At 35.9% G+C, this 27,662-nt stretch overlaps 1 pseudogene; it reads left to right on the top strand.

The window, feature by feature from the left end:
* Window positions 1–4,580: 4,580 nt before the first annotated feature.
* LOC118572667 lies at window positions 4,581–19,464 on the top strand (annotated as a pseudogene).
* The last annotated feature ends 8,198 nt before the right edge of the window (window positions 19,465–27,662 follow it).

The raw sequence follows: 27,662 nt of genomic DNA, 5'->3' as shown, positions 1-27,662 counted from the left end.
TACTGAAGCACATCGGTTTCCTGTTGCTCTACTTAGCTTGGTGTTCTACTCAGGAATTTGTTTCCTATTCCAATGTGTTCATGGCTATTTCCTACTTTCTATTCTACCATATTCAGTGTATCTGGTTTTATAATGAGGTCTTTAATCCCCTTCAAATTGAATTTTGGGCAGGGTGATTGATGTGGATCTATTGGCATCCTTCTTCTTGTCAGTATCTAGGTACAACAGTACTGTTTGTTCAAAATGCTTTCTTCTTTCAGTTGTATAATTCTGTCTTCTTTGTCAAAAATCAGGTGTCCAAGTGGGTGGATTTATATTTGGGTCTTTGATTCAATTTCATAGATCCACCTTTATGTTTTTACACCAATACCATGTGGATTTTATTACCATAGCTTTGTAGAAGAACTTGCAATCGGTTTTTGTGACATGTATGTACACACCTTCACAGTTTTGGGGAGTGTAAGTTTGTACAGCCACCTCTAAATCAATATGGCAGTTTTTCAGAAAATTGGAAAAAGATCTACCTAAAGACTCAGGTATACCACTGTTGGGCATGTATCAAATGGATACCTAATCATACCACAAGGATACTCATTTAACTATATTCATAGCAGCTTTGTTCTAATAGCCAGAACTTGGAAATAACCTAGATGTCTCTCAACCAAAGAGTGGATTTAAAAAATCCCTGTGCACATTTACAAAATGGAATATTACTCAGCTGTTAAGAAAAATGAAATCATGAAATTTACAGAGAAATAGCTTGAACTAGAAAAAAGTCATCCTGCCTGGATATTCTTTGAATGTTAATTGGTCTTATTAAAACAAACAAATGACAACAACAACAAAAACCTAAGCCAGATATTGGGATGCAAGCAGAAAGATCAGAGAAGTAGAGCAAACTACAATCAAAACCTCTTACCTATCAACTCCTCATCCTAAATTAGTTCAGCCAATAGGCCTCCAGTCCAATGGGCTTCCTTAGCCAAAAAGACTTCTAGCTAAAAGGAATGCTTCTGCTAAAAAGACTTTAGTTTCTGTCTCTTAATGCCTTATATATCTTTCTCCATCTAGCCATCTCTTCCTGGAACTAAAGGCTTGTGTGCTTCCCAGTACGGGGTTAAAGTTGTGTGCTATCACTGCCTGGCTCTGTATTCCCTACCACACGGAGTCAATCTCATGTAATCCATGGTGGCTTTGAACTCACAGAGATCCAGATGAATCTCTGCCTCCTGAGTGCTAGGATTAAAGGTGTTTCACCACTGTCTGTGCTCTTTGTTAAATCTAGGGTCTTTATATATATTTTGATGATATTTTACTCCTCCTCCAAGTCCTTCCTTCTCTTCTTTGTATCCCTTTCATCTAACTTAAAGTTCTTCCTAAAAAAGCAAATGCCCAATATAACAACAAACTCCCTCCAAACCTAGGAAACAAAATAAAAACATACCTCAAAGAAACAAACAAACAAACAAAAGAAAACCAAGCAAAAAAAAAAAAAAAAACACCAAAGTATCACCAAATAAAAGCTTACAAAAAATCCCTATGTAGTCTACTCTCGAACAGGAAAATGTCTGTCCTGGTGAGGTTTATATTCCCAGCACAACACTATTGGATAAAACTGAATTTTACTCTCCCTGCAGTTATAAGTGACATTTTAGTTGCTAATCTTTACCCTAGGGACTATGTTTCATTCATTTATTCATTCATCCATTATTCTCTTCAACAAAATAAAATAAAATATAAGTTAAAACAAAACTACCACATTGATGTTGGAAAATACAAACCAAGACAAGGAAAAAATCTTAAGAGAAGGCACAAGAATCAGAGACCCACTCATTCATACATACAGGATTCACACAAAGACACTAAACTGGGAGCCATAACACAGATGCAGGGGACCTATTATGGATCCATGCAGGCCTTGTGAGTTGTAATCAATGTCACTGGGTTTCTATGAGCATTGGACTGGTTGAATTAGAGGGCTTGTTTTCTTTTCCTCTAACCATTCTGGCTCTTTCATTCTTTTTGCCTCCATTCTGTGAGGTTCCCTGAGCTCTGAAGGGAGAGATTTATTATGTGCTGTTTATTTTAAGAACTCTCACTTTCTGTGTAGTGTCTGACTGTGGATCTCTATATTCATTCCCATCTGCTGCAGCTGAAGCATGTCTGATAACACTTGAAAAAGGTGCTGATTTTTAAGTATAAAGGATAATCATTAGGGGCATCTTTTCATTATTTTTTTTTTCTTTTTATAAACCTGTATTACTTAAGTTTATCATATATCTCTGGGTTATATAGTCTCAAGGTCTTGATTATGCAAGCCCTGAAGGGTATCGGCTCTATCTTGTGGTGTGTGCCTTAAATCAAATCAGTTATAGGTGGTCACTCCCACTAATTTTGCCACTATTGCCTCAGCACATCTTTCAGGCAGTATAGCACTGTATGTATAAGGTTTATGGCTGGCTTGATGTGTACATTTCACTCTTGAAGCTTTCAAAGTAGTTCCCATACCAAATACACTGGAACATCGGAGAAAAGACTCTATGTAGGAACTGGCTTGATGTCTCCATCTTCAATGAGATTTGTTGGTGTTGCCTTTAGCAATGGAACCTTCCTGTCAGTGTGTGGAGAGGAACCTATACACTTAGCAATATCCTGGTTTATTTTTTGTTTGTTTTTTGTTTTTGTTTTCTTGATTCCTGTGATAGAGTTGGCCAACAACTCTATCATATGTAACCCAATCTTGGTACTAAGCTTCATTTGATGAAAAGAGATAGGCTATTGGGACTCTATGTACTGTAGTACTGGCAATGCCTTCATGTCCAGGTATATTTGAGGAAGTTTCAAATGTAATAGGTTTCTGCACTACTCTTCAAATGACCCTTGATTTTAGATATTTCTCTCCATATTCTCTCCCATAACCTCTTCTCCTCTGCCTTTCCCCACTTGATCATTCCATTATAGCCCTCCACCCTTAGCCATCCCTAACTGTCTATTCAATATCACTATCCTAATGAGATCCAACTGTTTCCTCCAGTCCCTCATCCTAGACATACTCTGTGGTTCTATCAATTGTAGCTTTGCTATCAATGACTTCACAGCTGATATCCACATATAAAATATGCCATATTTATCTTTCTGGTTCTACATTACCTAACTTGGAAGGAGTTATTTTTCTCATTATATTCATTTGCCTGCAAATTTCATGATATCACTATTTTATTAGCTGAGTAATACTACATTGTGCAAATGTACCACATTTTCTTTATATATTTTTATGTGGAGAAGATTCTATGCTGTGTTTTTTTTAAATCTAAGTATTATGAATGGTATAATAAGGAAAAGTGACTCAGTATAGGATGAAACATCCTTTGGATACATGCACAAGCATTCTCCAGCTATATCTTGAGGTAGATTGATTGCTATCTACCAGACAAACTGCCACATTGATTTTCATAATGGCTCCATGATTTAGCACTCCTTCCAGCAATGTTAGAGTGTTCTTACTTCACATTCATTTTTTTTTTTATTTTAGGTTTTTTGAGACAGGGTCTCTCTGTGAGGCTTTGTTCCTTTCCTGGAACTCATTTGGTAGCCCAGGCTGGCCTAAAACTCAAATCCTCCTGGCTCTGCCTTCTGAGTGCTAGGTAAAGGCATGCTCCACCACTGCCTGGCCTTACTTCACATTTTAAAAGGTGTAAGATGAAATCTCAGTGTAGATTGGATTTCTATTTACATTGTTGCTAATGATATTGAACTTTTTATAAAGAATTTCTCGGGTTGGGGATTTAGCTCAGTGGAAGAGTGCTTGCCTAGCAAGCCCAAGGGCCTGGGTTTGATCCTCAGCTCAAAAAAAAAAAAAAGAAAGAAAGAAAGAAAAAGAAAAAAAAAGAGTTTCTCAGCCATTTGAGCTTTAAAAATTCTGGTTATTTTTTTTTTATCTTATGTGTAGTTGATGAAAGTATTTTCTCAATCATAGGCTACTGCATTGACTGAATGACATTGTCCTTTGACATGCAGAATCGTCACAAACAGACAGATTGGCAAAACAGCATTCAAGCAAGCCTAGAACATATTCATAGAAAAGACAGCAAAGATACTACATTGTATTATGAACATTTCTGTTTGTAATAGGTCTGTCTAGGAAGAACTATTTTTGACACAAAACTCATACATAATGTCTGATGTAATCCAAGTCAACAATTACAAATTGTAATCAGAGAATTGGTTTGGGAAACTTGGTCTGTTAGGAAATTTGTCCAAGAGGAATCATGTCCAATGAAAAGGTTATAATCATAAGGGATATGGAGAGGAAGAATAATCATAAATGAAATTATTATCCCTTAATTGTCACCTGGACCCAGGCCTCAGATGCAGAGTCCAGGGCCAGAGAGTTCTTAAGAACTCTCAGGGTCAACAGTAGACTGAAAAGAAAAGTACTGAGAGAAGTACATACACTCCTTAGCAGTAACTATAATAATGAAAAGATACACATGGATGTGTTCATACATAATTGATACACAGGTTTCTCCATGACTCTTCATGCTGCACTTTGCTCAGGCTCTCATCTCAGCTACATTACAAAGATGTTGTCTTTGTTCTTCATCTTCCTGGACCTACAGCTTCTCTTACTTCTCTGCAGTTTGACTGACCCTGTGTGCTTTTTCAGAATGAAAGAAGAGAATAACCCTGAAGTAGATAAAGAAAATGATTGTTTCTTTTCCATTTATACAGAGCATGGAAACATGAAAAATGATTATTTCAGTGAGTATCTAGATATGGAGTAAGTGCCTCTTTCATTTTTTAATTTTTGCTTATTGTGGTAGGTAATACATTTTAAGGCTGCTGTGAGGTAGAGCATTATTCTATGTGTTTTCTTTCTTTGTTTCCCTCCCATCTCTAGGACATAATCAAAATTTATTTCATATTTATTGAAGATTATTTTCTTGTTTCTGATGGTTTAGGGGTTAACTTGTTTATAATTTTCAAGTCATAAATTCCAGGCACAGAGCTAAATGTATGACCCATGCTGTTAACTTTGCTTCTAGGGACAATTGCTTAATAAGACAGTTCTCAAATGATGTCATGGAATGTCCCTCACAGACATAGTACTAAGTACTGCTTTTAGTTTGTTTCATAGAGACTACATACAATAAAGTGGTCTTTCTTTTGTGTTCCAGTGTTTTTTTTTTTTTTTTTTGGTTAACATCATAGAATGCCCAATTCCTTCTCAGGGGACCTTGGTATTTCTGCCTTGACTTTTAGCTAGATATATTAAAAATGGACTTATATTTTGTTCAAATAATCTATCAGTCATTATTTAACAACTGTTGTATTTAATGAATCCTTCACCTGAGATCAGGTGTGGAAGCACAATGTCTATTCTTTAAGAGAATTTTATGACATCCTTTCTTTTACATTCGGTCTCACATGTTTGGGCAAAACATATTTTAAGATATGGCATTGTATATATGTGATAATCATCACAGAGAAGTTATCAATTTTAGATAAACGTTATATTCAGTTTTTAATAACATATCCAAATATGAAATTCAATACAGAAGAGAAAATGTATTATTGTATTATAAAATAAAGAAATCTCAGAAGAAATGAAAAACTGTAGTAGATCTTAAGCAATATCCTATGTGTGGATCACTCATCTGTTTATCAAAAATATTCTTAGGTTTAAAGGAGAATGTGAAAGAAAGGCAAATAATGATATAATAGTTCTGAAAGCAATATTTATGGTTATATGGAACATAGAGTAGATGACCCAGACACCCAGATATAAATGAGAAAGAATGAAGGAGGATTTGAGTAGAATTTGAACAAAAATGTTCACCAGCAACTATGTGATGTCTCCCATAAGCCTATGGTTATCTCCACATAACAGGCAAGCTGTGTTCTGACAGTCAAGGAGAAGATGTTTTTAATTCATTTCATTTCATTTCAAAATTCACCAGCTGATCAATAATTTGATCTCCTACATGAAGATGATGTGGAATTTTCATAATGTCTAAACTTCTGACAGTTGAAACTGCAGGATTTTTCTATATTTATGTTTATATATTTACACAACACCAGATGAGAGCGGTCCAGAGAAATGTTTTAATTTCTCCTAACTTATGTTATAAGTAATAAATGAAATGGAATGGCAAATGTATGCTTTCTAGGCTCCATTGTTTGCATTTTTTATCAATGCAACTAATTGATTAGTATACCATCTGACACATGGAAGCATAAATGTGTCACTTGTACAATAATGGTCCTGATCATTTCATTAAATTCCTTTATAGACATGCATATTCATTGCAGAGTGGGATTGTTGTATCTAAATTCCTATTGAGCCTTTTTATAACATAGCAAACATGTTTCCAAATTAGTATACATTTCTGTTCCTGGTTAGTGACAAAATGGCAGAATATATTTTATGGCTATTCAGCATTATTTTCTCAGCAATATTTGGATATTTCTACGATGATGAGAAACATGATATCACAGTTGATAAAGCAAATTAATTTACAGAAGTAAAATTTAATTATTAATGCACCTCCATGGTGTCTTGTATATTTGAATAAAGATATAGTATCAGATCATTGTGAATAAAATATGATTATCTGAAATATAGGCATGATGAAGGAGTTTCAGCAAAACTAAGTACATATTCATCATATCATATGAGGTTTTTGTATGAAAATAAATCTTGTTATTATGAAGATACATTCTGCCTATGTGCCCACTGGTAAAATCTTTTTTAAAATAATTTTTTTTTCATTTTATGTCTTTGGTTTATTTACACATAATGAAAATGTTCAATAAACTAGAGAATCCAATATGACTTACTTTCATTAAATTACAAAACTAAAAATAAAAAAGACTTCATGTTTAAAAAGATTGAGAGTCAGCCCTCTCTCTGGACCTCTGGGTTCCATGTTTGTGGACCCAGAAAGCCTCAGATCAAAAATACTTATGAAAAGCTGCATTGTTCCTTAGGCAATAGAGTACAATAACTATTGTGTAACATTCATAGTGCACAGGATATATTTTTTTTTTAATCTGCTCACAGTTACCTTTATTTTAAGCACAGTTGAAATTACAGCATACTGACTATTGAATTCCAATTGAATTGTTACTAAGAAACCAGGGATGATCTTTGTAGGATTTCATTAATTTATTGATCTCAAACTTGATAGTTTTTTATTGCAAAATCAATTACATAGCCATGATAAAATTATGATTTTTAAAAAAATCTTAAATGGCTAAATCCCCTGATAGAGATTTCTAAACTTCTCACAACAAAAGATTATTAGAGTACCATTGTTATCTTTTATGACATCTTCTCTCTGCTTCCATCTCTTTCTTCTTTTTTTTAATTTTTTTTTATTATGTGTTTTAATTTTATACATCATCCATGGGTTCCCCTGTCTTCCCCCCTCCCACCCCACCCTCAACTTCCTCCTCTCCCCTCCCCTCCATTCCCATGTTCTCCAGGATCAAGGCACCCCTGGGGATTCATTTAAACCTGGTGGATTCAGTACAGGCAGGTCCTGTCCCCTCTTTCCAGGCTGAGCATGTGTCCCTGTGTAAACCCAAGGTTCCAAACAGCCAGCTCATGCACTAAGGACAGGTCCTGGTCCCACAGCCTGGGTGCCTCCCAAACAGATCAAGCTATTCAATTGTCTCTTAAAATATTTTTTTATTCAGAAAAAAATTTCCATTCATTTTACACACCAATCAAAGTTGCCCCTCTTCACTCCTCCTGCCCTCCACCCCTCCCATTCACAACTTACCCCCAGTCTCCCCAACAAGAAAGCAGGGCCTCCCATGAGGAGTCACATCTCGTAGAGGCAAGTCCAACCCTGTCCCCCTGCTTCAAGGCTGCAAGAGGTGTCCCTTCTTAGGTAGTGGATTCCAAAAAGCCTGCTCATGCACCAGGGATGGGATCTAATTCCATTGCCAGGGTTTCCCCACCCAGGCACATCAAGCTATACACCTGTCTTGCCATGCAGAGGGCCCAGCCCATTCCCATGGCTTCCATCCAGCACAGTCCTGTATAGGTCCTAGGATTTCTCATGTACATCTGTCTGTGAATAGAAGGCCTTGTTTCCTTTGTGTTTTCCATTTACTCTGGTTCTTACAGTCTTTCCATGTCCATTTCCATTGGGTTCCACATGTAGAAGTGGTCCAAGGTCTCTATCTCTTGCACATTGACCAGCTGTGTTTCTTGGTATTTCTATACATATACTGAAGGAGGAAACTCTTCTAATGATGTCTGAGCAAGAAACAGATCTATGAGTATAGGAGAATGATGTTAGGAGTCATTTCATGGCTTGATTCCTTATTAGAGCAGGAGTCTGGTTTTCCCCCAAGTCCCTCTCCTATCTATTGTCATGTTATTGGTAAGCAATGCAGTGTCAGACATGTATTTGGTCTCTTGGGATGGACCTAAACCAAATCATTTATTATTTGGTTATTCTCGTGAGCAGCAGTTAGCAGGAATAAACACTCTAGGTAGGCACCAGCTTGATTTTTTCATCTTTACTCAGCTCTCAGCCATAGCGCGTCATCATCAGTTTATACAGAGGAGCCTATAGACTTGGTAACAGCCTATTCTTTTGGAGGGTCCCTATGGTGCCTCTTTGGCTAGCTATTGAAAAATTATAATCCATTCATTGTACTGGAAGCTTCCTTTGGTTATAAGAACTGTATGTATGGTTGGGGCATGGTCTCAATTTAATTAAGATTGCCTTCATAAATATACATATATTTTAGGAAGTTTATAATATTTTAGATTTCCCTACAATGAACATGGGTTTAAAAATGTCTCTATATTTTTATAGAGTACTCAGAATAGTAGTAGTAGTAGTACTCAGAATTCTTCAGGTATATGACCAAGAGTGTTATGCTTAAGATTTACGTAAAATACACGCAAGCTAAAAAAATCTGAGAAGAGTTAAACTCAGTTAAGAATATATCTCTTCAATATTGGTTGTGGGCATGTCTGTGGGACATTTTCTTGTTTTTTAAATTAATTTATTTATTTATTTAAACATTATAATTAATTTAATTTTACATATCAGCCACAGATTCACTTGTCCTTCCTCCTCCTGTCACACCAGCCGCCCTACCCCCAATCCACCCCCCATTCCCATCTCCTCCAGGGCAAGGACTCCCCTGGGGATTTAGCTCAACATGGTAGATTCAGTCCAGTCAGGTCCAGTGTCCTCCTCCCTTCACCAAGGCTGATCAAAGTGTACCAGCACTGGCCCCAAGCTCCAAAAAGCCAGCTCATGCACTAAGGACAAGTTCCAGTCCCACTGCTTGGGGTGCTCCAAAATATTTCAAGCTAATCGACTGTCTCACTTATCCAGAGGGCCTGATCCAGTTCCATGGGGGCTCCTCAGCTATTGGTTCATAGTTCATGTGTTTCCACAGTTTGGCTATTTGTCCCTGTGCCTTTCTTAATTATTAATTGATGGGAGAGGGACCAGTCCACTGTGTGTTATTCTGTCCCTGGGCTTGTGGTTGTGGAGTCTATAAGAAAGCAGGCTAAGCAAACCATGAGAAGTAAGCCAGTAATAAGAACCCCTCCATGGCCTCTTTAACAGGTCCTTTATTCATGTTCTTGCTCTGTTTGAGCCCCTGTCCTGACTTACTTCTCTCATGAACAGGGAGATAAAAGTGTAAAGCAAATAAACTCTTTCTCCCCAACTAGAGTTTTGTTCATGGTGTTTCATTGTAGCATTAGAAACCTTAACTAAGACAGCTTGGACATCTGGGTCTTAAAGTAGACCTAGGCAAGCTTCCTAAATAACTACTGCACTGATCTCATAGCTCTGTACAAGTTTGTATTTCCAGCAGCAATTAATGAGTCTTCACAAAAGTATGCATTCTTGCAGCATGAACTATCATTTGATTGATGTTGGTCACTCAGAATATAATTAAATAAAATTTCAAAGTTCTCTAGCCTGCTACACTATCTCAAGGATGGGATTCTTTGGCATGCAAAATTTTATACAATCATGAGGTCTCACTTACTTATTGTTGTTTTAATACCTTTCCTATTAGTGTTCTGTTCAGAAAAACTTTTACCACCACAATGAATTCAAGACAATTCACCAATGTTCTCTTTTAAGAGATCTAGCACACATTGTCTTATGTTGACATCCTATTTCAACTTGGAGTTGAGTTTTGTGCCAGATGATAGGTACTGATAAATTTGTGTTCTTCTCCATATAGCTACCAGTAGGCCAGCAAAATTTGTTGAAGATGTTTTTTCATTTCTACCATGTATTGCTGGTTCCATTTACAAAAATGTAGATCTATATAGGTATGTGGATGAAAGTCTGATACTCCAATTCCATTCTATTGATCAATGTCTTTTTTACAACAGCTATATAGTACATTGTGAGACCAGAGCGATATTCCCAGTAGAACTCAATTTTAGCAATCCATATCCATCTCCAGTATAGAATGGCAAGGGCTTAGACAATGTGGCACAATTCCTAGAATTTTGAAAGAGATAATAATAAAAATTAAAAAAAAATAAGCCACTGCAAAAAATCTAACTCAAACATGAGCATTAGAAAATTATAGGAAAACTTCAATTAAGTTCATACCAGAATCACAGCCACAAGTTATGTCTAGCTACATGAATAGGTATTTAGTCACAAAGCAATACAAAAATCATGGATGAAACAATACCTAAAATACACATAAACAACACAATGATGTGTGTTAGGGACCAAGATGTCAGGAACCAAACATGAACCATGGAAAGTACTAGCTAGACCAGAGAACAACTCATAAGCCCCTTTCCAGAGCAGTAACCAGAGGCCTCCAAAGATAAGAGAACATCCCACAGTCAGGTGTCATGACAATTGAACATAAAGAGCATTCCAGGGTCAGGTAGCCTAGCAACAGAATAAACTGCCCCTGACCAGTGAGTGACCTTAGCCGACATCTCGCAGTTGCACGATCTGCCTCACAAGTCTTGACCCCTTCCATGTTCTACGTGCCCCTTTTCCCTTTCCCTCCTTCCTACCCCTTCCCCGCTTATGCTATATAAGCCATGTGGAGAGAAATAAAGTTTGGTGGCTTGATCAGAATTCTGTCTTGCTGCTGTCTCTTGTGTCGCCCTGTCATTTCATTCTCTCCCACAGGTGGGTCGCCCCTGTTGAAACCCCGCTGGCCAGGGCAGATGTGCAATGTTATTGTTCAATAAGATCAAACTGTAGAAAACTTTATCAAACATTCACATATGATTAAAATACCTTAAATAAAAGAGAAAATCTAAAGGAAACATTTAACATAGGACATTTCAGGAAAACTATGATGCAACTTGAACCCAGAGCCAGGTGTGCAATACCAACTAAATTTTTGGGTTGAAAGGCATCTGTACAACATATTGGTTCATGTGAAGAGAAGGAAGCTCATTCCTCAATGGAAGCAGGTGTAGTTATATCCAATATTATATCACTCAATATTTCACATCCTCAAATACAAAATTTAAAAAAGTAGGGGAAGAAGGAATATAAGAATTATTATGCTATTTGTATTACCTATGAATCCTTCAGCCTTTTCAGAGCTATTGACATAGACAGAATTGGCTACCTGTTCTTCATCCCCTTAACAACATCATAGCTGTTCTATCTCTGTATAAATTACAGCATTCTAGATAACACATAATACCCATGTATTTTCCACCTGTGTTAAATGTTAGAAGTATACAATGGAGGCATGAGCAGATTCAATGATAGCCAGTACAATCTTTGCTAGTCCTTGAATGGCATACATACTTCTCACAAACTTTACAGAAAACTGGAGGGAAGTTTAGGGAACTTCATATTAACAGAATCAATCTCATTGGTATGAAATTCACCCTCAAAAAAACTTCTTACTCTTCCTAATATTCTCCTGCATGTCTCACATCCATGTACATCAAAGTAATAGGACTTTTGTCACCATAGAAAGGGGTCAAATAAAAAACCCAAGAATTCAGCGTTAGTCTCAAATTGAGTCTGATTTAAAATTATCATGCTCAGAACCTAATCTCTTATGAAGAGTGTGCTCTGTTTTCAGGTTGACACCTAAGAACATCCACTTGATTTTCTCTCTTTATTTTGTCATGGAAGAAATCAATAGGAACCCTCATATTTTACCAAACATTTCTCTGCTAGTTAGCATCAAATGTAACCTGGTGGATAATGAGAAGATGTGTGGTTTATCTGGAAAAAAAAGTGAAATTTTTCTTACCAACTATTGTAAAAATCAGAAAAAAATATTTAATTGTACTTACAGGACCCACAGGGGAACTTTTTTAAATACTTGGACCGTTCCTGTACATGTCCAGAACTCCACATGTAAGTTGGTGTGGGTTGCTTTTAATGAAATACTTTCTCCTTCAAGTTGACTTTTTGAGTTTCCAAAGTTTAAAGACAGAGAATGGATTTATATCTACTCTGTTCCATTAGTAATAAATGCTCAGATACTTTCTGCAGAAAACATAGGTACTTTATTACAAGTAGACTAGAGAGAGAAAGAAGAAATGTGAAACATTTTATCAGAGACCTTAGTTTATCTGCATTTTTTTGATAACCAGAAAAATTGGATAAGATTTTAATAATGAGGTGAAGAATTCACACTTTCTAACAACCACAGTATTTGCTGAGTATACTTAGGTTTTAGACCAAGCATTATTTATTCAATCTTCTTCATACCCTACTCATGTTATTGGTTCTTCAGCTCTACTATGGTCATTTTCAACCTCTTCTGAGTGTCCATGAGCAATTTCCTTATCTCCATCAGATATCTCCAAAGGAAACATCTCTACCACTAGCAATGGTGTCCCTAATGGTTCACTTCAGATGGAACTGGGTAGGAGTTATTATTTCAGATGAAGATCGTGGAATTCAATTTCTTTCTGAATTGAGAGAGGAGATGCAAAGGAATATTGTCTGTTTAGCATTTACGATTGCTATCACAAATGGTCAGTTATCATGCTCTAAAATGTTTCATATATATCATAACCAGATGAACACACCATCAGCAAAAGTTGTGATTGTTTACAGAGACAAAGACTCTATTCTGCAAATGCACTTTACATTATTAAAATCTTTAGAAATTAGGAGAATCTGGGTCAGTATATCACAATTGGATAGGATCACAATTATAAGAGATTTCTTGCTTGACTGCTTCCATGGTGCTCTCATTTTTTTCACATAAGATTTCTGAGATGTCTGGTTTTAAACAATTTATGCAGACAGTGAACCCATCAAATTACAGTCATGAAATTGCATTTGAAAAACTATGGTGGACTTATTTTAATTGTTCTTTGACGTTATTTCATTGTAAGAAACTGAAAACTTGTTCTACTGAATCTTTGTTGAAATGGTTATATGGGCACCAGTTTGGAATGTACATGAGTGATTCAAGTTATAACTTATACAATACTGTGTATGCTGTAGCCCACTCACTCCATGAGATGCTTCTACAACAAGTACACATGTGGTCAGATAATGCTGAGAAAGGACTGATATTTGACTCCTGGCAGGTAATTATTCTTTCACTGAAAGGCATGTATGCAATTTAGAAGACTTTTTAAAGGGCATCCATAGTTTTCTAAAGCCATGCAAACTACAGACCTTTCTCCCAGATGCATATATTTCCGGACTCTATCATGGCATTGGATGAAGATCATTTTAGTGTCATGAATTATGATATAGCTGATCCTTGGCACACAAATCAGCATTTTACAATCTAAGAGAATAAATTTTGTCCGGAATATTTCAAGTGGGAAAATGAATCTAATGGTTTTAACATTTGGAAGAAAAATATTTTTCATGAAATTCTTAAGTGCCAATAAGAATATGCCTTTCATATGATCTAAAAGTCAATTTTGTAAATAGATTGCAGATAATACAAATAGTACTGACACATTTTGAACTACCATTAAGGAACCCAATTCCCTAGATTTTGCTCAAATAACAGTTTGCCTGGAAATAATACAGAATGCATCTTTACTGTATAAGCATATAATTTAGGTATGTGTATTTTAGAGTATCAACTCCAGTGATTAAAATTTTAAACTTAAAGTATAGTGAAGCTTCAGCCAGGTGGTGGTGGCACACGCCTTTAGTCCCAGCACTCAGGAGGCAGAGCCAAGCAGATATCTTTGAGTTTGAAGCCAGTCTGGTCTACAAAGAGAGTTCCAGGAAAGGTTCAAAGCTACACAGAGAAACCCTTTCTCAAAAACAAACAAACAAACAAACAAAAAATATAGTGAAACTTCATGTCTATATGCAATTTCTTTTATTTACTATTGAGTACTTCTAATAAAGTTACAATTTAGGTTAGGCTAATGAAAATTATAGACATTACATATTTTATACCTTCTGTTGCACTTTGTAGGCATAGTTGAAACTAAAATGACAAAATGTGTTTCAGATGTTCTCTTTTCTGAAGAACATACAATTTGTTAATCCTGCTGGAGATCTGGAGAACATGAACCAGAAGACAAAACAGGGTACAGAGTATGACATTTTCTATATCACAGATTTTAACCAACATTTTGGACTGAAAGTGAAAATAGGAAAGTTTTCTGAACATTCTCCAAATGATCAACAATTATACATATCTGATGAAATGATAGACTGGGCCATCAATTCTTGACAGATAATTTGGTTTTAAGTCAAATGATTTACATGTAGCACAGATACTCTAAAATAGCATGCTTCATCATTTGGATAAAAGGTTTTGAGCCTTACTCATTTTGACTCACATCCATTCTTCTATAGTCTCTCTCTCTCTCTCTCTCTCTCTCTCTCTCTCTCTCTCTCTCTCTCTCTCTCTCTCCATCTCTCTACACTTGCATGCATATTTTCCAATATATAAATCACTACAAATTCATAATATTTATCTTAACGACAATGAAATTTTAATTTATACTATTATATGTGTGATTAATTGGAGGATTTTCACTGGTCCCATGTTGTGAATCACTGCAGCTTTTGCAACTTATCTTAAATTCTTTGTGTCTAAAATGTATTTTATTTTCCTCAGACTCCACCCTCCATATGCATTCGGCCCTGCAGCCCTGGATACAGAAAATACCTTCTGGAGGGAAAGGCTGTCTGCTGTTTTGATTGTAACCCTTGTTCAGAAAATCAAATTTCCAACATGGCAAGTAAGGATATGGTTTGTCAAAATAAGCAACATATAATTTATTTTCTCCCATATTTACATAGTTCCCAAAAAGTCCTTTGGGGAGAGAAAAATACAAATTTCATTATGAATTTGAAAACATCAGTAACATTGCTATTTGAAATATTACATTCTCTATCTTTTAACTGCATTTATTTCCGACCAGTCTTGAACCCATGAACATAATATTTTCTTTTGGATAATACATTAGAGTAATAAAGATTATTAATGCAACTCATTTTCATCACAATATTTAGAATTCTCAATGTGTTGTAACTACTTCTCAGTTTATGTGAGACCTATATGCTATGCATCCTATGTTCCTAGTACCGCACAGGATTTCTAACAAATCTGGATGTTGAGTGATAATCTAACCATTTTTTAGAAATGCTCATTACTTTATTGTGTGCTATAGTAGGTCACTGCTGTCATTTGTAGTTTGTATTTGCAGTCCTACTCTATTTCACAGTTTGATTTGGACCCCATCATTTTGAACTCTGAATTAAAGATTTTCTTATAATATTCATCACAAGTAATGCACAGATAGTTTTTTAATTAAGTAGCTGATGAAATGTACATTGATGAACAGAAACTTGGACAAAATATTTGGAGAATTTACCAATTGGACGAAGGAATGAGGGGTAGGTTGTTGGGGGGGAAGGTGGGAGTTGTGGGAGGAGGGAATAGAGGGGCATCTCTGGTTTTTATGTAAAATGAATAATAATAATTTTTTAAAAGAAAAAAAAGCTATGTTTTTCAAAGTAGACCAGGTTCTGAAGGATGGAATTAATTACTGCTGTAGTGATGAGAAATAGCTAAATAATTAACTGGCAAATTCATTTAGAGCCAGAATAGCATGTAAATACAATTAATCCTATATGATTTGAACATGAGGTTTGTTAAGAAATAGTACAGGGCTTTAAAACATTACACTAAAATTATAAACATATTTGACTATAAAACCCAGTGACTAATGTGAGAAAATCATTCAACCACTTGAATGGATTGATACACAAAGTTTATAATGATTCAAATAATATTGTCACATATATATCAAGTCCAAATTCAAATTTATTGACTTTTGTGTTTGTAGAATGCAAGGAAACTATACTTAGCTTTATTAAATTTCCCTTGCTTCTACTTTTAAAAGCATGAGTGCAGTGGAGGAAAGGTGAAGCTGTGGTGATAGTATATTACATCAGAGAAGAATATATTTTCAATAAAAATAAAGTAATACAACATTTGTATACTTAATTTAAAAATAAATGCTAAAAACTGAAGCTTATGGATGATTCTACTCACCAGGTTAGATGGCATTGCTTAGCAAAATCAGAGGGGATTGAACAATTGAAACAGAATGCAAACTTTCTGATGGATAGACACAGCACTGAAATGGTATCATCACTTTTCTGTTTGATCTTTGGGACAAATCAATTTAAAGAAAAGTGAATATATTGTGGTATTAATTACAAAAATACATATGGAAGGAACTTCTCAACCTCATCCAGTACTAACCTTCAAAATAATGCCCTTCAGGTATGGAATACTATCTAGATTTGGATGTTTTCACAGTAAATAATGAAACCTTGGGAACACTAAACAATCAAACAATCAAATCTTATAAAAATTAGTAAAATGTGCAGATTATGTGCCCAACCAAAGACCAAACAATGAAACATAAAACTAAATATGATATATTTGAGATTTAGAGAATTTAGGTGGTAATTTGTTCATGTTGTTTCTGCTGACCGAAGCATTATCAGTTCAAGCTGGGTTTTTTTTTTGCTTCTTTTCTTTTTTCTTATTTTTGAGATTATAGTACAATTGCATAATTTTCCCTCCCTTCATCTTCCTCCAAGTACTGCTATATATCTCTTCTTGCTCTCTTTCAAATTCATGGCTACTTTTATCACTAAATGTTGGCATGTGCATATATATTTCTAAATACAAACCCTCCAGTCTGTTAAATATTACTTGTCTGTTTTCACGATTGAGCATTTTGTTTTCCAAAGATATTCAGTTGGTATTCCATACTCTGGAAAAGACATTTTCTCCCATGCTCAGTATTCCTTAGGTGCCTTTAGTTCTCTGAGTATGGTTGAAGGCAGATTGTCTTTCCCCCATCTACTTTGCCATATCTAGTATTATTGTCCTTGTTGAACACATGTTTAAGCAGCTGTGACTGTGAGACTTTTATGTCTGTGGCTTGTGACATTTTATGAGACATGTACTTAAATCAACCTATCTGATCCCCTACTTCTTACAATCTTTCTGTCCTCTTCTTCTGGAATTTTTCCTGAGACTTAAATGAGGGAGTGTTACTATAGATTTATCCATTAGATTGAGCCCCACAACTCAAAATTTTCACTGGTTGTGATGTTTCTTTGTGGTCTCTATCTCAAAGATAAGTTCCTTGTTGAAAGGAAATTACTCTACTAATAACTGTGTAAGCAGATATTTTGAACAATTTTAGGAATTGTAATGGCTTAATAATGTGGTGAATATAGGTTCCTTCTAAGAAGATATGGGTAAAGATTCTATGTAGAATGAGTCACATGAGAACATTTTTATGTGGGACATAACTTGCTGCTGATTGCAGTGGGATAAACCTTTTTTGTGCTAGTTTACTAAAACACCAATTGGGCAGTAGCAGGCAGAAAGTATAGGCAGGATAAGCAGACAAGGAGAATTCTGGGAAGAGGAAGGCTGAGTCAGGAGATGCCAGACCTCCATACAGGAAGCAGCACATAATGGCACACAGGTAAACCTATGAAAAGATTAGCAACCTACAGGTTAATGAAATTGGGCTGAGTTTAAGTGCAATAGCTAGTCAGTGGTAGACCTGAGCTAATGGCCCAGCAGTTTTAATTAATATAAGCCTCTTTGTGTTCACTTGGGTCTGAGTGGCAGCCAACCAGGCAGGACACAGGAAATCTTCAGCTACACCTGATAGATAGACAGATCATTGTATGCAGGGAAGAAGGTCATTCTAAATTCATATTTGACACAGCATGCAAAAGTAAGAATGACAACAGTTTTTTCAAGAATCACTGAATCCAATGTAGGTTACTGTGGCCACCTTAACATTATGTAAAAGTATATTATCTTTTTGAAGAATACTAAAATGTTCTTGTGTAAGTAAGATGAATATAAACAAAAGCTTTCAATTAAATTGAAAGACAATGGAAATTAGAATTAAATCCTAATCATCCAACACATTTAATTTCCATATACCACAAGAGGTAAACAAAATTTAGCTAAGACTCCCTCATTCATTAATGTAGATATAATGTTTCGTGAAAACTATAAAAAATTTAAATCGAAAAATGCATTCCTTCCTGTTCTAGACATGAATGATTGTGTGAAGTGTCCAGATAACCAGTATGCCAACACAAAACGAACTCATTGCCTCAAAATGTTGTGACATTTCTGACTTATGAAGACCCCTTGGGAATGTCTTTGACAGGACTGGCTCTGATTTTCTCTTTCCTTACAGTTGCTGTACTCACTATCTTTTTGAGTCATCAAGACACTCACATAGTCAAGGCCAATAACCAAGTTCTCAGCTATGTACTACTCATCTCCTTCATATTTTGTTTTCTCTGTCCCTTGCTCTATATTGGCCATCCCCGTAGGGCCACATGTATCTTGCAACAGACCACATTTGTAGTTTTCTTCACTATGGCAACGTCTTCTGTATTGGCTAAGACAATTACTGTGGTACTAGCATTCAAGATCACTGTTCCAGATAGAAGAAAGAGATGGCTGCTGGCACCTAACTTTATCATTCCTATCTGTACTGTAATCCAAATGATTCTCTGTGGAATCTGGCTGGGAATTTCTCCTCCATTTATTGACACTGGTGTATACACTGAACATGGCCATATTTTGATTGTCTGCCATAAGGGATCAATCATTGCTTTCCACTGTGTCCTGGGATGATATTTTGGCTCAATTTCTCTGGCAAGTTTTACTGTAGCTTTCCAGGCCAGAAAACTACCTGACACATTCAGTGAAGCCAAGTTCCTGACATTCAGCATGATGATATTATGCAATGTTTGGATCACCTTCCTTCCTGTCTATCATAGCACCAAGGGCAAGGCCACAATAGCTGTGGAGATTTTCTGTATCTTGACCTCTAGTGCAGGGCTGCTTCTTTGCATCTTTACTCCAAAATGCTATATTATTTTGTTCAAACCACAGATAAATTCTTTTCATAAGGTCAGAAAAGCACATTCTAAATGTGAAAAATCCATTAAATTATAATAATTTAATTCCTATTATAGACATGCCCATTAGAACACAAGGCTCCTTTCTACTATCCAAATACTACATCAAAATATGATGTGTGCTCATATGGAAAAATGTAGGAAATAATCTGCATAATAAAGTTCAAACACAAGACCTGGACTACAGTTCAATTGTATATTATGATGTCATTTCTACATGTGTAATCCTGTTTCTTTAATTATTTACTATTGTATTTTGTGGTACTTATCAATTTGAACTGGGATTTATGCATTATTTCATATGCTGCCAGTTTTCCATTGAAAATCTCTGTTATTGTTACATTAAATATATTACCAAGTTGAGAGTATAAACAAAACAGGTTTAATAGGGCTACCCTTCATATTGACCTAGGACAGCAAAGAAAGATACAAAAAGGTAATTAAATCATGTTCTACTTGAGGTTCTATCCCATAACATGGTCATTCCTCAGGCTCTGATTGTTTGTTCTCATGTCTAGTTGTAAGCGACAACTGGTAATATAGTTTCAGGATCATCCTTCCTGCCACATTCCAGATAATTAGATCTTATCAGTGGACATGAATGACCCAGACTGGATTCCTCTTCAGATCATATGAGCTTATAAGTCTAATTCATCAAACTATTTCTTTGATATGCATGTGAACTACTTGAAGAAGATTCCATTAGACATTCCAAAGCAAGTTTCAGGTGGCAGCATAAAAAACAACTTATCCTAGACAGATCTTACTATAGACTTAAAGGTAGTATGTTCATAAATGCCTAAAATATGCAACTTATTTGGTGTCTAGACACTCAGAGAACATTCACACACTCGGTCTTTCTGTTGCATCTCTTCCCTCCTCTTTCTCACACACACCTGCATTAACAGTTAGTGCACAAAATTTCCCAAACTAGCAGAGACTAAATAGAGAACCATTCATGATTCTAAAACCAGAAATACCCATCAGTCTCTCAATATCAAGGTAGACACCAAGTTTCATATTACAGTTCTATTCATTACATTGAGCTCACTATCTATGAATAGACAATTTTTGATCATACATTCATATGTGTGAAAAATGCATTTTTCCCATTATTTATTCTTGTATTTGAATAGTATGCTAATTGAAAAGGACTCCAAAATTTTTTAAGAAAGTCTCCAAGACCAAATACTCAAATTAGAATTTAGCTGTGTTTTCTTCCTTCTATGCTTTAGATATTGTTCCTGTTTGATTTCTTTATTTTACTTAAGAGCTTTTTTCCCTACACATATATTTCAATTATGGTTTCTCCTGTCTCTACTTCTCCAAGTTCCTCTTCACCTCCTCTTCAGCCAGATCTAGATACCTTCTGTCCCACATTAGACAACAATCAGGCTTCCAAGGCATAATAATATAATATATAATATAAATAATATAAAATAAAAAGTAACACATCTGAATTGTATAAAATGAACAAACAGAAGGAAAAGATCCCAAGAGAAGGCAGAGAAATCAGAAACCACTCATTTTCAAGCTCAAAGAATCACAGGAATATACTAAATGGGAAGCTGTACTATACATCCAAAGGAAATGTAGGTTAAAAGAAAGAATAAAATATCGTTAAAGTAAAATAGAAATAATATCCAATAACATAAAACTTAAACTAAGTTTGGAATGGCATGACATGCTATTGTGAGAAAAGGAACCTCCAAAGATGCCCTTGAGTTTGGTTTCTTTTGGCTGTCTCCTTCTGGACAAGCATTTCACCTTTAAGAATTATTTTCTTTTACAGCAGATACTCCCATGGAGGGAACTAAATATTCATTTCCAAATGATTATCATTTGGAGATTGTGTTTGGTTTAAGTATGGTGGTATGGGTACAATTTTTCTTTCAGCTCTAGGTCTCCATCAAGTGCAGAACTGTGAATTCCCTGTTCATGATTACTCAGTCTCTGTGAATTCATGTGACCTTTGATTGTATTGATTTAGAAGGCCTCCATTTTGTGTGTGTGTGTGTCCTCTATCCTTTCTGGCTGTGAAACCCTTTCTTCTCCCTCTTTTGCAAATTTCTCTGAGCCTGAGGTGAGGGATATGATAAAGACATCCCATTTACAGCTGAGTGTTCAAAATACTCTCTCTCTCTGCATGTTGTCTAGCTGTGAATATGTATTTCTTCACATTTGCTCCAAGAAGAAGCTTCTCTGATCATGCTGAGAAAGGCAATGATAAGTTGCTATTACAGAATGTCATTATAAGTCATTTTATTAATATTTTTTATAACATTTATATTTTATTTTACCCAAGGTTCACTGGTTATTTAGTCTTGGCTTCTCAGTCACCCAGACACAATGGTGTCTGGGATGGGCCTTCAGGCTAATCATATAATGGCTGGTTACTCCCACAAGTTTGTTATGCCATTACTCTAGCCTATCTTGGAGGTAGGATAACACTCAGATCAACGTGTTTGAATCTATGTTTGTGTTTACATTTCTTCTTTGGTAGCATGCCAAGTGCCTTCCTGTACTGAAAATTCTACCATGTATGGAGGTAGAATTTATGTAGACACCAACTGCACTACTATATATTCATTGAGTTTTGTAGGATTTATCCTAATCAGTGGGGCTTTGCTGTCAGTGTTTGGAGAACAACTTATAGACTTGCCAACAGCTTGGTAATTTTTGGGTTTCCATGTGAACCCTTTGGCCAATAACTCTATTTCTCCAAATAAAAGGTGTGTTTGGAGACAAGAGATGTCTGGCTGGGGCTCTGTCATCCCACATATTTGATGATTTCACTTAGATCATCTTCATATGGATTTAGATATGAGTCCTCAGATTCCATTGATCAAAATGTTTGTTTTTTGGCCAATACCATGTTTTTATTACTATAGCTTTCTAGTACAACCTGGCAACTGAACTGGTGATAATTCTTTTGTTTATTTTATCAGTGAGAATTAGTTTTGCTATCCTGAGTTTTTGTGTTTCTAAAAAAGCAGAAAATTCTCCTTTTGAGATAGGTGAAGAATTGTGTTGAAATTTTGAAGGGAATTGCTTTGAATCTATAGATAACTTTTGGTAGGAAATGTCAATTGTGTTATGCTAATCTTATGTATCAATGAACATCGAAGACCTTTTCATCTTCTGATATCTTCTTCAATTTCTTCAAAGACTTGAAATGCTTATCATACAAGACTTTCACTAGTGTGGTTAGAATGACTTCAAGGAATTTTGTATTATTTGGGACTCTTTTGAATGATATTGTTTCTCAAATTTGTTTTGTTTTGTTTTGTTTTTGTTGTTTATTGTTTTTTTAGTTTTGTTTGCAAAACATCCTCACCATATTTCTGACCCCTTCCCTCTTCACCCCCAACCTGTCCTCTCCCTCTGAGCAAATTTTCTTCCCTTTCCCTTTACAAAAGAGCAGGCCTCCCAGGAATAACCAGCAAACATGGAATTTCAAGGAACAATAAGAGTATGTACAAACCCTTATATAAAGGCTGAAGAGACAATCCAATAGGAAGAAAAGTGTCCCAAGAAAAAGTGAAAGAATCCAGAGACACCCCCACTTCTACTGTTAGGAATCCCACAAAACACCAAGCTAATAACCATAACATACATAAAGACAACATAGCACACATCTTTTCTGCTCTGTGATTGCTGCTTCAGTCTCTGTGAACCTCTATGAGCTACAGTTTGTTGAGGACTGTGGGCAGTGATCTCCTGCTACCCTAAATCCTTCTTGCTCCTCCATTTCTTCCTCCCTCTCTACCACAGGGTTCCCCAGTCTCAGAGGAGATTGACCTGATAGAAATCTTCAATTTGGGCCCTCTCAGCATAATGTTTGTCTGTGTGTCTCTGCATTTGCTCTCATCAGCTTCAGGCAGGCTCCTCTTTCACAGTGATTCTGCTTAGCACCTATCTATGAGTATATAGTGATATCATTAGGAATCATGTTATTGATTTTTTTTTCTATCTCTCTACGCTATTCAGTCTCCAGTTTCTGGTCATCTGGGCAGTATCAGACATGCCTCAAATTTTGGGTGGGCCAGTCCCAAAGTTCTGTGCCTACATTCCCACAGTACACTTTGTAGGCTGGATAAGTTATAGTTTGAAGGTTTGTGACTAGGTTGGTGTCCCTGTCCCTACTCTGGAAGCTTTGCCTTGTTTCAGAAAATGTTCATTTTCAGTATGTTTGCCTTGTCTATATAAGAATGCTACTTGTTTTTGTGAGTTAATTTGTATCCATTACCTGGCAGGTGAAAGTTTTGGGGTCATTCATATAAACTATATTCCATTATCAAATGAAGGTATTTGACTTCTTTCTTTCTAATATATGTCCCTGTGATCTTTAGTGGGCTTATTGCTCTACCGAAGACTCCAAGTAATATATTTAATAAGTGGGTAGATAATGGATAACCTTGGCTTTTGTCTGATTTTATTGGAATTGCTTTGAGTTTCTCTCATTTTAACTTCATGTTGGTTTTGGCCTGATACAAATTGCCTTTATTATTTTGAGGTATGTGCCTTGTATTAAGAAAGACTTATTAACAAACAATGAAAGAGCCTATTGCAGCAGGAGTTTTGAAATTGTGGGCCATGGAATGGATGAGAACAAGCTAATTGCTTTGGTGGCACATAGATTGGGTGATAACTTCTCATTCCTCCTTAAGGAAAAGACTGAGTAACCTCAAACAGTTCCAGGAAAATTAATTCCTGATGACCTGACCCTTCTAATTCAGTCGGAATATTTGGTTATCTTCTTCTGAAATCCTCACAAATAGCAGGGGTCAGGGGACTATATAGGAGGTACAGGTGACATGTAGGAATAAGGAACTGTGTAACTAATTCACTAGAAAATTTAGACCTATATTCACAGAGGATTTAATGAATGTTTAATCCAGCAGGGATGTTGATATTGGTATGGAACTTTGCTTTGGTGGCTTTGCTCAACTCTTCATTGGAGCAAGATCTTTATAAATTAGAAAAGGCTTTAGTTCATCTCAGCTTTTTGGACGACAATGTAAGGAGAATTTGTAAGGTGAGAGAGTAACTTATAAGTATTAGTAAGCATTTAAAAGATAGGATGACTTTTGGCTGGGTTAATTTCAAACAAATATTGCAGAAATTGGCACCAAGCTAGACTTGCTAATGAAAAAATGACAGAAACACAAACTGTGTGCTAAGGAGCTTTTGGAAGGATGTAAAGCCTGAGGTACTATTCCCATAAGATATCTGCCATAAAATAATACAGGGGGAAATTACCAAGCCTGTCTTAGAATTGGAAAATTATCTCTTCAGTGTAAAATGGTTAGATTTCCCTCCAACAAAAGGTTATGTTAGGGGCAGGGGTATTTTTCTCAGGCAGGGTGTGATTAATAGAGAGTTAAACATTATAGCCACAGCTACCACACCAACCCAATGACACCCAGACACAGGGAGATAGCAGGTGAATCAAGAGAATAAAGCCATGTTCATATTTGGCCCTCCATAGGTCTGATTTGATTAAGTCCAACTCAGAGTTCATTATGGTTAGAGAAATGAATAGACCTTAGGGAAGAACTCCAGAGTATGTAGATTAAAATGGCTAGGAGAGAAATTCTGAGAATTACAGAGAATATAATACATTAGCACTGCCTACCCATGCTTTGTAAAAAATTTGATCTTTGGAGAAAACAAGTGATAAAATGGATGAAATCGTTCCATGTTCTTATTAGAACATGTTTACATTCATTGTTACCATCCTCTTAGTTTTTAATGTCTAGAGTCACCTGACATTTGTGAAACAGATGGCAAAAGAATTTCAGAATGCTTCACCTAGGTTATCTTTGTCAGCTTACTATAGTTATGGGGCATTACTTTGCCTTGAATATCCTATGACAAGGATTTATTTTATAGATGACATAATTTTAAGCAATAAGGGCTTTGCAGATTTGGAAAGCCCTTGGAACTACAACCAGCTAGAATGCTACTTTGAACTAGCTTGCATCTATCCTGGGGCTGGGATAATTATACACAGGACACAAGTAAACAAAGGAACCTAAAACCAAAAGCATGCTATATAGTTGAAAAAGCACACTGTCAGGGTAAACCAGTATTGCAGACATATTAATGTCCGAACCCATGGAAAGTGATGTCAAGATCATGAATAGAACTGTAATATTAAACTTAGTGTCTATTATGATATTGAGATACTGATGGGTATTTCTGGTTTTAGAATAATGAATGATTCTCTACCTGATTTTTCTAGTTTGGGAGATTTTGTGCAGTAACTGGTAATGCAGATTTGTGTGAGAGAGAGAGGAGACAGAGACAGACAGACAGAGAATATGAATGTTCTCTGGATGTTTAGATACAAATTACATTGCATATTATAGACATTCATAAGCACAATACCTGTATATCTATACTAAGCTCTGTCTAGGATAAGTTATTTATTATGCTTGGACCTGAAGCCTGCTTTGGAATATCTATTGGGCTCTATTTCAAGTAGTTCACATGGCAATCAAGGAGGTAGAGTAATGATTTAGGCTTATAAACTAATATGCTCAAGAGTATTCGGGACTAGGTCCTTCATGCCCAGTGTTATGATCTAATCATCTGGAATGTGGAAGGAAGGATGATCCTGAAACTAAATTACCAGTTTTTGCTTGCACCTAGACATGAGAATAGATCATCAGAGCCCGAGGATTGAGAACTTCTACACAGAACAGCAAACTGAGAAGAAAAGTATGTGCAAAATATCAATGCACCTCTTACTTATTGCAGTAATAAAAAGAGACATTTGTGTGTGTACAGGAATATTTGGCAAAAATGTTTTTCTATGTAACTCTGCTTGTTACAATTTTACCAAAAGGTCCCATCTTACTGACATGATAAAGATGTTCTCTTTGATATCTTTGTTCTTTGTTCTAAAGCTTTCCTTTGTGTTGTTCAATTTGACTGATTCCAGTTGCTTTTGGAGATTAAGACAAGAAAACATTGGATACAGATATGGAAACCAATGCTGATATGAACATAGCTGACCAAATCCCCTTGTCGTATGATTGAGCATTCCTTGGGTATATGCCTGAGAGTGCTACAGCTGGGTCTTAGGGGAGATGGATTCCCAATTTTCTAAGGAAGAGCCATATTGATTTCAATGTGGCTGTACAAGCTTGCATTCCCACCAGCAGTGGAGGAGAGTTCCCCTTGCTCCACATCCTCTCCAGCATAAGCTGTCTTCTGTGTTTTTGATCTTAGCCATTCTGACACGTGTAAGGTGGTATCTCAGAGTCGTTTTGATTTACACTTCACAGATAATTAGGGATGTTGAGCAATTCCTTAAATGTCTTTCAGCCATTTGAGCTTCCTCTGTTGAGAATTCTGTTTAGTTCTATAGCCCATTTCTTAGTTGAACTGTTGGGCATTTTGATGTCTAGTTTCTTGAGTTCTTTATATATTCTGGATATCAGCCCTCTGTCAGATGTGGGGGCCCATTGATTGATTGTTTCTCTCAGTGTCTGTGCTACTGATGTTATATTCAGGAAGTGATCTCCCATGGTAATGCATTCAAGACTACTTCCTAATTTCTCTTCTATCAGGTTCAGAGTAACTGGATTTACATTGAGGTCTTTGATCCACCTGGACTTAAGTTTTGTGCACGGTGGCAGATATGGATCTATTTGCAGCCTTCTACACATTGACATCCAGTTATGCCAGCACCATTTGTTGAAGATGCTTTCTTTTTCCATTATACATTTTTAGCTTCTTTGTCAAAAGTTATATGTTCATAGGTGTGTGGAAATCATTTTTTTCTTCTATAGGATTCACCTGCTATCTCCCTGTGTCTGAGTGTCATTGAGTTGGTATGGTGCTGTTGCTATAATGTTTAACTCTTTATTAACCATGCCCTGCAGTGAAAAGCCATGTGAAAACTGAACATTTCATTAAGAATGTAGATAAGAATTAAGTACTATTCCTTTAATTATTATTTATTGATTTTCAGTGTAACAAATATATAGTATGGCTATACATAGGCAGGCCACTATTCTTCTGTTCAATTTACCCTTCCTCATTACCTAGGAATTAAGCAAATTTATGATATTTTACTGTGAATCACTACCCTGTTCATGGTGTTTAGATGGTATCTTGCATGTCATTTTAGAGTCACATTTTTTCAGACTGGAATCTGAATGAGACATACTGTCTACCTTTCTTCTACAAGAATACACTTTATAGTGGCTGTTTCCACTGTAT

The sequence above is a fragment of the Onychomys torridus genome, chromosome 1 (genome assembly GCF_903995425.1).
Source record: "Onychomys torridus chromosome 1, mOncTor1.1, whole genome shotgun sequence".
NCBI lineage: Eukaryota > Metazoa > Chordata > Mammalia > Rodentia > Cricetidae > Onychomys > Onychomys torridus.
Note: the sequence above shows the minus strand (reverse complement) of the source record. Positions and strands in the feature narration are given on the sequence as shown.